The following is a 10762-nucleotide window of genomic DNA, read 5'->3' as shown; positions in this document are numbered from 1 at the left end:
TAAGAACCAGCACTTCCAAAATTCCCTTTTAAAATAATAATAATAATATAATAACAAAAAACAATAAAACAATAATAAAATTTTTTCATTACCCTTTTTTCCAAACTTTCTTTTAAAAATAAAAAAAAAAAAAAAAAAAAAAAAAAAAAAAAAAAAAAAAAAAAAAAAAAATTTTTTTTTTTTTTTTTTTTTTTTTTTTTTTTTTTTTTTTTTTTTTTCCCCCCATTTTTCAACCCAAATCATTCATAAAAATTAAAAAATCAAATTCTCTTTATAAACATAAAAAACCCCAAAAAAACAGAATTCAAAAAAATTTTAAAAAAAAATTAAAATTAAAACAACCCCCTATTTCTTAGAAATTTACTTTATATCCAATTTTTAATGATTTGGGGAAATTTTAAAATTAAAACATAATTTGTTTGAAAAGGAAAAAAAAAGGAGGAAAGGAAATGAGGAATATTTTTTTTTCTTTTTTTTTGATTAGTAGAGGATTATGAAAATTATTGTTTTTGTGTTTTGTTGTTTTTTTTTTTTGGGGTGGGGGGTTTTTTCCCCCAACCTTTCCCCCAAATTTTAAAAAAAAAAACCTACTTCTCTTTTGGGAAAAATAAAAAACTGGGCGCTTTGAAAAAAAATAAGAATAAAAAAGGGGTACAAAAAAAAACCTTTTTTTTTCCTTTTCCTTTCCCTCCTTTTTCCCTTCAACTTTTTTCCCTTTTCCTTTTTCAAAAGGGGAAAGGAAGGCAAAAAAGGGGAAATTTCTTTTTTTTTTTTTTTTTTGATCTAAAAATTTTTAGGGTTAAAAACTTTTTTTATTTTTTTTTTTTTGGGGGGGACACCCCGGAAAATTTTTTTTAAAATAAAGTATTCGGGTTGGTAAAAATTTTAAAAGCCTCCTTTTTTTCCCTCGTTGTTTTTTATTTTTCCTTTTTTTTTCTTTCTTCTTCTCTCCTCTTTTCCTTTTTATTTTTTTTTCTCTCCTTTTTTTAAAATTTAAAGGGTTTCTGGTTTTATTATTTAAATATAATAATCTTTATTTATAGTTTACCCATTATTTTTAAAGGGATATTCAAAAAATTTTTTGATTTTTTTAAATAAAAAATATTTTTAAATAAAATTATATTCATTTTTTTTTTTTTGTTTTTTTTTTTTGTTTCGTAGGTTCAGTTTGACCCCGGGGCCCGCTATCTTTCTCCCCCCAAACAAAAAACCCCAAACCAAAAAAAAAACAAATATATATATATAAATGTTTTTATATATTTTAATATATAAAATTACATATTATATTATATATATATATAATATATAGAAAAATAATATAAAAAACAAAAAATATAATTTTAAATATATATATATTTTTTTTTTTTTTTTTTTTTTTTAAAAAATTTTTAATTTAAGAATAATAATACAAAAAAAAAAAAAAAAAAAAAAAAAAAAAATAAAATAATACATTAATAAGTTAATAAAAACAATAATAATAATAATAAATTATATATTATATATATTATATAAAACCCCAAAAAAAATATATATAAAAATATATATATTTTATTTTATATATATTTTATATATTAAAATATATATAAAAAAAATAATAATAATAATAAAATAAAAATAAAAATAAAAATAAAAATAAAAATTTTTTATAAAAATATAAAAATTAAAAATTATAAAAATTAAAAATAAAAATAAAAAAATTATATATATATATATTTTTATATATATTTTATATATATATATAAAATTTTATATATATATATTTTGATTTTAAAATTTTTAAAATATATATTACATTTATAATATTTATTATTATTATTAATTTTCCATTATTATATTTTTATATTTATATATTTTTATATATTTTTATTTATATATTTATATTATTTATATATATAAAATTATATATATAAAAATATAAAATTTTAAAATATATATACAATATATATTTTATTTTATTTTTAAAATTTTTAAATACTTTAAAATTTTTAATTTTAGAATAATTTTTATATATAAAATTTATTTTTTATTTTTTTGTTTAAAATTTTTTTTTTAAAAATTTTTTTTCTTTTTCCCTTTTTTGTGGGTGTGGTGTTGTGTGTTTGTGTGTGTTTTTGTGTGGTGTGTGTGTTTGTGGGTGTGGGTGTGTGGTGGTGGTTTTTGGTGTTGTGTGTGTGTGTGTGTGGGGGTTTGTGTTTTGTGTGTGTGTGTTTTTTTTGGGTGAAAAATTTTTTGTTGTTTTTATTTTTATTTTTTGTTTTCTTGTTTTGTTTATTTTTGTGTGAAAATAATTTTTCCCCCAAAAAAAATTGGGGGAAAAAAATAAAAAAAGGTTTAAAATTTACGGGGACACAAAAAATTTTATCTTTATGATTTGTATGGGGGTTTTTAAAACCTTTAAAAATTTCATTTGGGTAATTAACCCTGGCAATTCCAAATTTGCGGAAACATGAAAAAAATTGTATGAAATAAGAAAATTTAAAAAATTTTTTTTTTTGGTTTTGGGGAAAAAAAAAAAAAAAAAAAAAAAACAAATTTTTCCCCTTGGGGAATTTTCATTGTTTTTCCGTTGATAGCCATAAATTTTGATGCAATGCCCAATGCTAAATGTAATAATGATGAGGATGAGGGTAAAGTTTATAATAAAAAGGGTTTTTTTAAAAAATTTAATTAGATTATGTTTACGATGATGATATAGAATGATAAGATAAGGAGAGTTTTAAAGTTTATAATAATGATGATGAGGGATGAAAAACAGTAATAACAATTTTTCCCTAGGTTAATCCAATTTTTTAAGGAGTAAACATAACGTTAGTGGCCATGCCCAAAAAATTTTGAAAATCTTGCATGACTGAACCCTTCAGTTGGGGTCAGGGTGAATTTTAAAAATTTAAGCCCCTTTGGCTATTAATACCCAGGCTATTTTTAAAACCCCTTTTTTTTTCAAATTTTAAATTTTTTAATGCTTTCATTTCCCAAAATACCCCCTTTGGGTTATTTATTTTTTTTTTTTTTACTTTTTTATGGGCTGTGAAACCCACTGCCCAATCAGTTTGCTTGGGCATCAGTTTTAATTTACCCAAAACAACCACCTACAAATTTATAATAAAAACTGGCAAAAAAAAAAATAATAATGGGAACATGATTTTAAATGAAAAAAAAAAAATAAATTTGAACTCCCCTGATATAAATTATACTTTGGTATGTAGCGCAGTATAATATTGCATTTGTCTAACTCTTTTATCTAAATTTGGTCTTGCTTTTAATAAAAAAGTCCCAAAACGGACACACAAAAATGCCCCCTTTCATGACGCAGGCCCCCTGGGAACTAAAGGTTTTTCGGCCCCCCCATTCAAATGACAGACTTTGGGGATTACAGGCTACGAGAAGGGTGGAGATCGTTTAATTGGAAACGAGATTGTGGGGACGTTAGGAAATTTATTGGGTGGGGGCCTCGTAAAACATTTTAAAATGGGGTTTTTGAAACGATTGTGTGCGTGTGTTTAGACACCCACACACACACATTTTATATATATATAATATATAATTTTTATAATATTATTGTATATATTTTTTGCAATATATATATATATAATATATATATATAAAATTTTATTTATATAATAATAATAATATTTTATATATATAAAAATTGTAAAGACATAATATATAATAATATAAATATAATATATATAGATATATAAATTTTAATAAACACATAATGTATATATATATTGATAATTTATGCATATATTTATATATATTTCAATTTTTAAAAAACAGACCCCACACACACACAAACACAAACACACAACACACAACAACACACCCCATTAAAATAAATTAATATATAATATATATTATATATTTTATATTTATTAAAATTTTGGAAAAACACACACACACACCACACAACCCCCCAAAAACACACACACACACACACACACACACCCACACAACCCCACCACAAACACACGCACACCCCACACCCCCCACAAACACACATATAATATCTGGTTTTGTGTGGACTGTAACTTTCGGGCCTTTAAGACCCTTTTTTGGTTGGGGAAAAATTTTTGTGGAAAATGTATAAAAGGCGGGGAATTTTCCTCGTTAGATGGAAAATGCGGAAGGGGAAATTTTCTTCTTTTTTCTTTTATTTTTTCCCAGACCACCTTTTTTCACTTAAAATATTTCCGTGAGAAAACTGTTTTGCAAGATTTAAAAAAAAATTAATAGGATAATTTAAATGTATAAGCATTAAAATAATATAATTTTATATATATAATATTTAATATACTATTATATATGTATATTTTCTGTGTGTGTGTGTATGGGTGTTTGTGTGTGTGTGGGGTGTTCCATGTGTATGGGAGGGGGGTGTAAGCGTGAATGGGGCGTTTTGCATTTAACACCACATATATATCCGAATTTCACACAAATTTTTACCTCCCCCCTCTCCCAAAAAAAATAACAATTTAAAAAATAATAATGATAATAATAATAATTGTAACGGCGGCTGGGTACACAAAATTTCCTTTCCCCGCCCCAGATTTAATTTTGGCATTTTATCTTTGGTTTTTATACAAGTCCCTACCAAAATTATCATGATTTTTTAACGGTTTTCCCCCGAGTTTTCGTCGTTTCTAAAAATAAATTTAAGTAAATTTATTTGCTATAGTTGTAAGTTAAGGGAAATGTATGTATGAATGCAGGAAATCGGGCATAACTTTCTCCACCCAATCTGCGCCGTTAACTAACATTTTGCCATTTAAATTGCCCTATTTTCAATTAAACCCTGATGGTTGTACTTACTGAAATCCCCATCACTGAAGCGCTACTTGTAAAGTTGTAAGTTTTCTCCTTTCTCGAACAGCAAAAAAAAAAAAAAAAAAAAAAAAAAAAAAAAAAAAAAAAAAAAATCAAGAAAAACGTTGAAAAAATTTTTACCCCTGAGAATTTAAAAATTACCTTTGGGACCGTAAGAAACTAAACCTTCAATAATTCCTTTGATTTGTTTGGGCCTCTATCAAATTTTCTATTATAATCACGGAGCCGTTATTAGTTACACTTTTAAATACTTCATTTTTTTCCCCGAAGGGTTCCACGCCTGGTGTTCCTTTCCCCATTTGGGTTTTGCAATCACCAAAGGGTTTTCGGCGGAAATTTTGTGGGGGAAAATGTTCCCCAAATCTCTGAACACGGGGGGTAAACCCCTTTTGGCCCCGATTTCGGTCCTCTTTGGTTTTATAAGGGATTTTCGAAAAAAATTTCCCCATGATCTCCCTCATTTTGGGGGTTTTCTAAACTTTTTTCTTTTTTATAGAATTTCGCTCTTTTTTAACCCGCCCCCCAAAAAAAGGCGATCACCCCTAAATTCTTTTAGTTTTCATAATTTTCCCCTTAATGTGATTATAGAAAAATATTGAAACTAAAACACTTATAATATCAAGCGTTATTTAAAACCAGTATAAGGCCCGAGGGTGAAAACCCGGGGAATGGCCCCAAAAACTTAAAAATCATCTTTCAAAGAATTTGATGTATTTAGTATTGCCCTTTCCCCACACTGTATCGACAGAGTAATTTTTTTTCCATTCATTACCGATATAACTATATGTTATCTACCCATTTAAATAACTCATAATCTATCCAGTTGAAGTATTGATAGTCTTTTTTTTCCCTTTTAAACCTTTCTGACTGCTTTTTGGTTTTCTATTTTTTTTTGGGGAATATTGCACAAAATCTCGGTTTTCCCAAAAACTTCCATCGGCTTTACTCCTTGCTACTAGTTTTTCCTTTTTTAAAATACAAAATTGGGCCCCCGATTTACCCGTCCCTAAGTCCATTCCCGTAGTAAATTTCCTTCCCCTTTTCCCAAAATTTTTTTCGAAAAACCATAAGGGAAAAAATCTTTCTTTCCTCTTTGTTTGTCCGGTTTTTTCAGTCGGGGATCACAGAAGTCTTTTCCCAAAATTTTATTTCTAATAAAATAGGTAATTACTATAACAGTAAACAGTAAATTTTAATAAAAATATGATTTGCAATTATCAGCAACAGGGAAAAGTAATTTCACTAGAAATTTTAATTTAAAGTTATCCTTTTGTCGCCCCAAAACCTAAAATAGTTTTTCTTCCAAACCCTGCTAAAACCAGTCCAACTTCTTGGCAAGTACTCTCAGTGCTGTCTCTTTCTGCAGGGCCCCCCTTGCTCCCCAGAGTTGGGTGGAAGAGTGCCCCGCCCTTTTTCGGGCGCCCAAACCCCTAATTGGAAAAGATACTAAGTGGAGATTTGGAAATTTGAGAGTCAGCCTCCAGTCTCGTTGGGCTTTAACCTCTTTAGAATGTTAAACTTTTTAGTTTTCCATTTTTACTCCTTTTAAATTTAAGTGTGTTAGCTTAAGGAGGGGGGGGGGGGCTGTAATCTACTTGATTATTATTATTATTATTATCTTATTCTTATTTTCTTGATCATCGAGTCTATTCATCTTTTTCCCTTTTCCCTCGGGAATTTTAATGAATATATATTAAAATGTAAAAATAATATATATAAATAAAATATATATATATATTATATATATATAATACACCACCCCACACCCCCCCTACACACACACACACACATTTCCACACACACACCACACACACACACACACACCCCCCACACACACACCCACCCCACACAAAACAAAACACACACCCCACACACACAATATATTAAAATATTTCAAAATATATATGATTATTATGTATGTAAGATGTATGTAGTTGTTTGTATTATGTATGTTTACGTATGTATGGGATGTATGTATGTATGTATGTATGTAAATTTTTGTATGTAAGTACGATGTATGAAAGAATTTTTAATCAAATTGAATTCACTGCATAACCCAAATGTTTTTAAAAAATTGGTTTTCAAAATTCATTAGGGAGAATACCCTTTTCATTCCGTAGGGAATCAAAAAGCTCGGAAAAATATGTGCTGGGCCCGGGGTATGGACGGGCGAAAACCCTTCATTTACAAATGCTGTTTGGGGCCATTTAAATTTGAATCGTTTTGTCTTACCCCAACCCGAGCTCGATTTGTGCAATTACAAGGGGCGACAATAACATTGGGATATGAATGGGTGGGGGGTTTTGTGTGTGTGGGTGGGGTGTGTGTGTGTGTTTGTGTGTGTGTGTGTGTGTGTGTGTGTGTGTGGGTGTTGTTGGGGTGGGTGTGGGTTTGTGTGGGTTTTGTTTTGTGTGTTGTGTTGTGTGTGTGTGGGTGTGTGTGTGTGTGGGTGTTGTGTGTTTTGTGGGGGTGCGCGCATATATAAAATAAAAATATATTATAATAATATTATATATATAATATATACACACAAAACATATGTGTATTTTATAATACTTTTTTAATAATATTTTATATATTTTTTTTTTTAAAATAATTATATATTAACATTTAAAAAAATATTTCATAAATACATAAGTATATTACATTTTCACAGTATATATATGTATGTAAAAAAACACTCTCTAAAATTTATGGAGTGTGTGTGTGTGTGTTTGGTTGTTGTGTGTGATTGTTGTGTGTGTGTGTGTGTGTGTGTGTGTGGTGTTGTTGTTGTGTGTGTGTGGGGTTTTGTGGGGTGTGTGTGTGTGTGTGTGTGTGTGCGTGCTTCATGTTATTTTCTTCTAGATGCCTTAATTAAGTCAATGCTATCACAATACACTGTATCACAACAGCTACGAGGAGAGCAGATTAGCCAAGGTCATTAAACTTTTTCTTTATTATTTTTCATGAAACACTTTCCCGCACAAAAAAAACATAGAGGAAATTTTTCCGGGACTATTGTCGTTGGGTATTTAATTAAACTTCCCAGGAAAACAAAAAGAGACGTTCCCTTTTGAAACAATAGCAGCTAGAGGGGCACACCCCACAACACACACAACACACACACACACCCCAGGAAGGGGAGAGAAGGGGGGGGAGAGAGGAGAGAGTATAAGATGTGGATAATTCTATTTCTTTTTACAGGTGGGAAAAATTTATTCTATTACCAGGGGGCCACGTGGTGTTTTTCCCCGGGATCCAAAGTCCCCAAAAAAGAACCACCCGGGCCCGCGAGGGGGGAGGTCACCCTTTTTATCGACCTCGTTTGACCCCAGAGTTTGGGGACCAGCGCCCCACGCGCTAAGGTCAGCTCCGCCCCCTCTCCGGGGGGGGCCCGCCCTTTACACCCGGCGATTTTCCCCCTTTTTGGGCAAATTGTAGCGTGTGTAGGTTTTGTTTACCCCTTTTCGGTTTTTTGCGTCCCGCAGCCCCTGTAATAGAGTTTCGAATAGCCTTTACTGGTGGAAAGGGGTTGGGGCTTTGGCCTTCCCGGGTCCGCAAGCCCTGGGAGTGTGTATGTGTGTTATGTTGTATATGTATGTTTAGTGTGTCTTATATTATATATATATATATATATAATATATATATATATAATATATAAAATAGTATATATAACATTTTCTATATTATATATAAAATATATTATTAAAATATATAATATATATATAAAATATATATATATAGTATATGAATATGTAAAATTATATAATATATATTATAATATATATACATATATACATATATATAATATATATATATATATATTTATATATATATATATATATATATATATATATATATATATATATATATATATATATATATATATATATTATATATATAAGATGTGGATAATTCTATTTCTGTTACGGGATGTGGATAATTCTATTCTATTACCAGTGGACCACGTGGCTGTTTTCCACGTGGACCCAAATGTCCCAAATAAGAACCACCCGCTCAGCGAGGGCGGAGGTCACATTTTATATCTTACCTCGTTTGACCGGGAGTTCGGCTAAGCTACCACCGCACTAAGGTCAGCTCCGCCCTCTCTCCGGGCAGCTGACCGTGACCTCCGCGCGGCCCGTTTATAACTAGACAGTCTTGTGTGTTTTTATACTGCGTGGTGTCAACTCCCCAGAAATAAAGAGTCAAGCCGATAACAGTATAAATTTCCCTGCAAGCCAATGTAATTGGGTTCTATAGCCGTTACAATCTGGTGGCAGCGAGGGCCGTTGCATCCTTTTGGCATGCAACATGGACACACCACCCCGAAGAAAATCCGCTCGACCGCTTCAAGACATGGCTAAGAAAAAAAAAAACACGTAAGTACACGTTTGGGCCCTTTCTATTTCTTTTCCCCCTTCTTCTCCATACATGTGTTAAGCCGTTGTTTTTTGTTGGGTTTAAAAAGGTGCTAAGGACAGCAAATGGCACCTTCTCCCTATTCTTCCACCTCAGATCGCATTTCCGTGCGATCGAGTATGTGATCAATAAACATGAATATCGTTCGTTAGTTTAGTAATTAATTATTTTCTCTCTTTTTTAGAGAATTTATATTTTCATCTGCAACGAATTTAACGCGTTCGTGATTTTATCTTATCACGAATATCATTCATTTATCTCGTTCCTAACCCTCGCCCCCCGCCCTGACCGTACCTTTTCTTCTTTTGCGGTCACTTGGATTAGAAAAAGGTTGACCTGACCTCACTTTCTCTTTTCCCGGTCGGTGGCGGCGTGGGTAGTTTCAGATGATCATTGTCATTGCTTTTTGGTGACACGTTCTATCGGCGCTAGAACGAAGTATGTAACGGAAATTCATTAAAATTCATAGTTTGAATATAGCGTAGGATCTCCCTCATATCATTGTGCACAGAATTGCCCGATATTGCCCCGGGGTTGCGTAAACGCCTAATAGATCTGCGCTCCGTCGTTCGAGAGTAAAGTTATTCTTTCGTTCGGCCCCCTTTTGAGCGGTGTGACCCGCGGTTACGTCCGTTAATTAATGTAGGACTAGGGTTTAAGCTAGAATCATTATTCGCTTTAATCCACCTTTCTCACCCTCTTGAAGTCGCTTGCATGTTTTGGGTCCCCCCCAAGCGTTTGTGTGTTTCGTGAATTATTACCCTTCGGGAATTTTGCGAGCCCCCATTACAGATACGCAGAAGAGAGCGGGGTTTATTATATCCTGGCTCAAGTCGCTTCAGTCATATACGGCATTTGGGTATAGATCCCCCGTTTTTGAGTTTTATTGAAGTCTGACGTGCAAAGCTAGACATGTACCTCGGCAGTTCAGATTTCTGACCCCGAGAAGATTTTCTTGATAAAAAATTGGCGAATATTTTTTCATGTCACCATTCATTCATGCGTACATTCTGTCGCATATCTTTATATGTTGAATTCAATTTTGGTAGTTGAATAATCGTAAATAGCTAGCTTTGCAAATTTTACTTCAGTTTTGTTATAGTGAACGCTAATTTTGTGTTATGTTTCATTCTTTTGTGTGAGGTCCTCGCTTTCCCCTCTCATTAACGCTAGCTGTCACTCACACACGCATACACACACACCTTCACCTCACTCACACACGCAGGACAAAAGACATTGACCCTTTTCATTAATAAGGCTGGTTGCTGTCTTAGTGCCGGCGTAAAGATTATGATGTATCTCTTTAGCCCGCAAATTTTTTCTGTCGTGACGAGTGGGGTTTGTACATAAAGTACAAGTTTCATCTATTTCTTATCGTGTGACGACTATGGTTCAAATAGATCTTCGCGGGTCGCCGATGTCGTTCCTTATCTATTCTCATATCTATCAGAGATGGTTGGGGAGTTCAAATAGGTCTATGCGGACCGCTACTGACATCTCCCTCTTCTATTTCTTCTTTACCTTGTGAAAA

The sequence above is a fragment of the Penaeus monodon genome, unplaced genomic scaffold (assembly GCF_015228065.2).
Source record: "Penaeus monodon isolate SGIC_2016 unplaced genomic scaffold, NSTDA_Pmon_1 PmonScaffold_204, whole genome shotgun sequence".
In the NCBI taxonomy this organism is placed as follows: domain Eukaryota; kingdom Metazoa; phylum Arthropoda; class Malacostraca; order Decapoda; family Penaeidae; genus Penaeus; species Penaeus monodon.
This window is presented reverse-complemented; position numbering follows the sequence as displayed.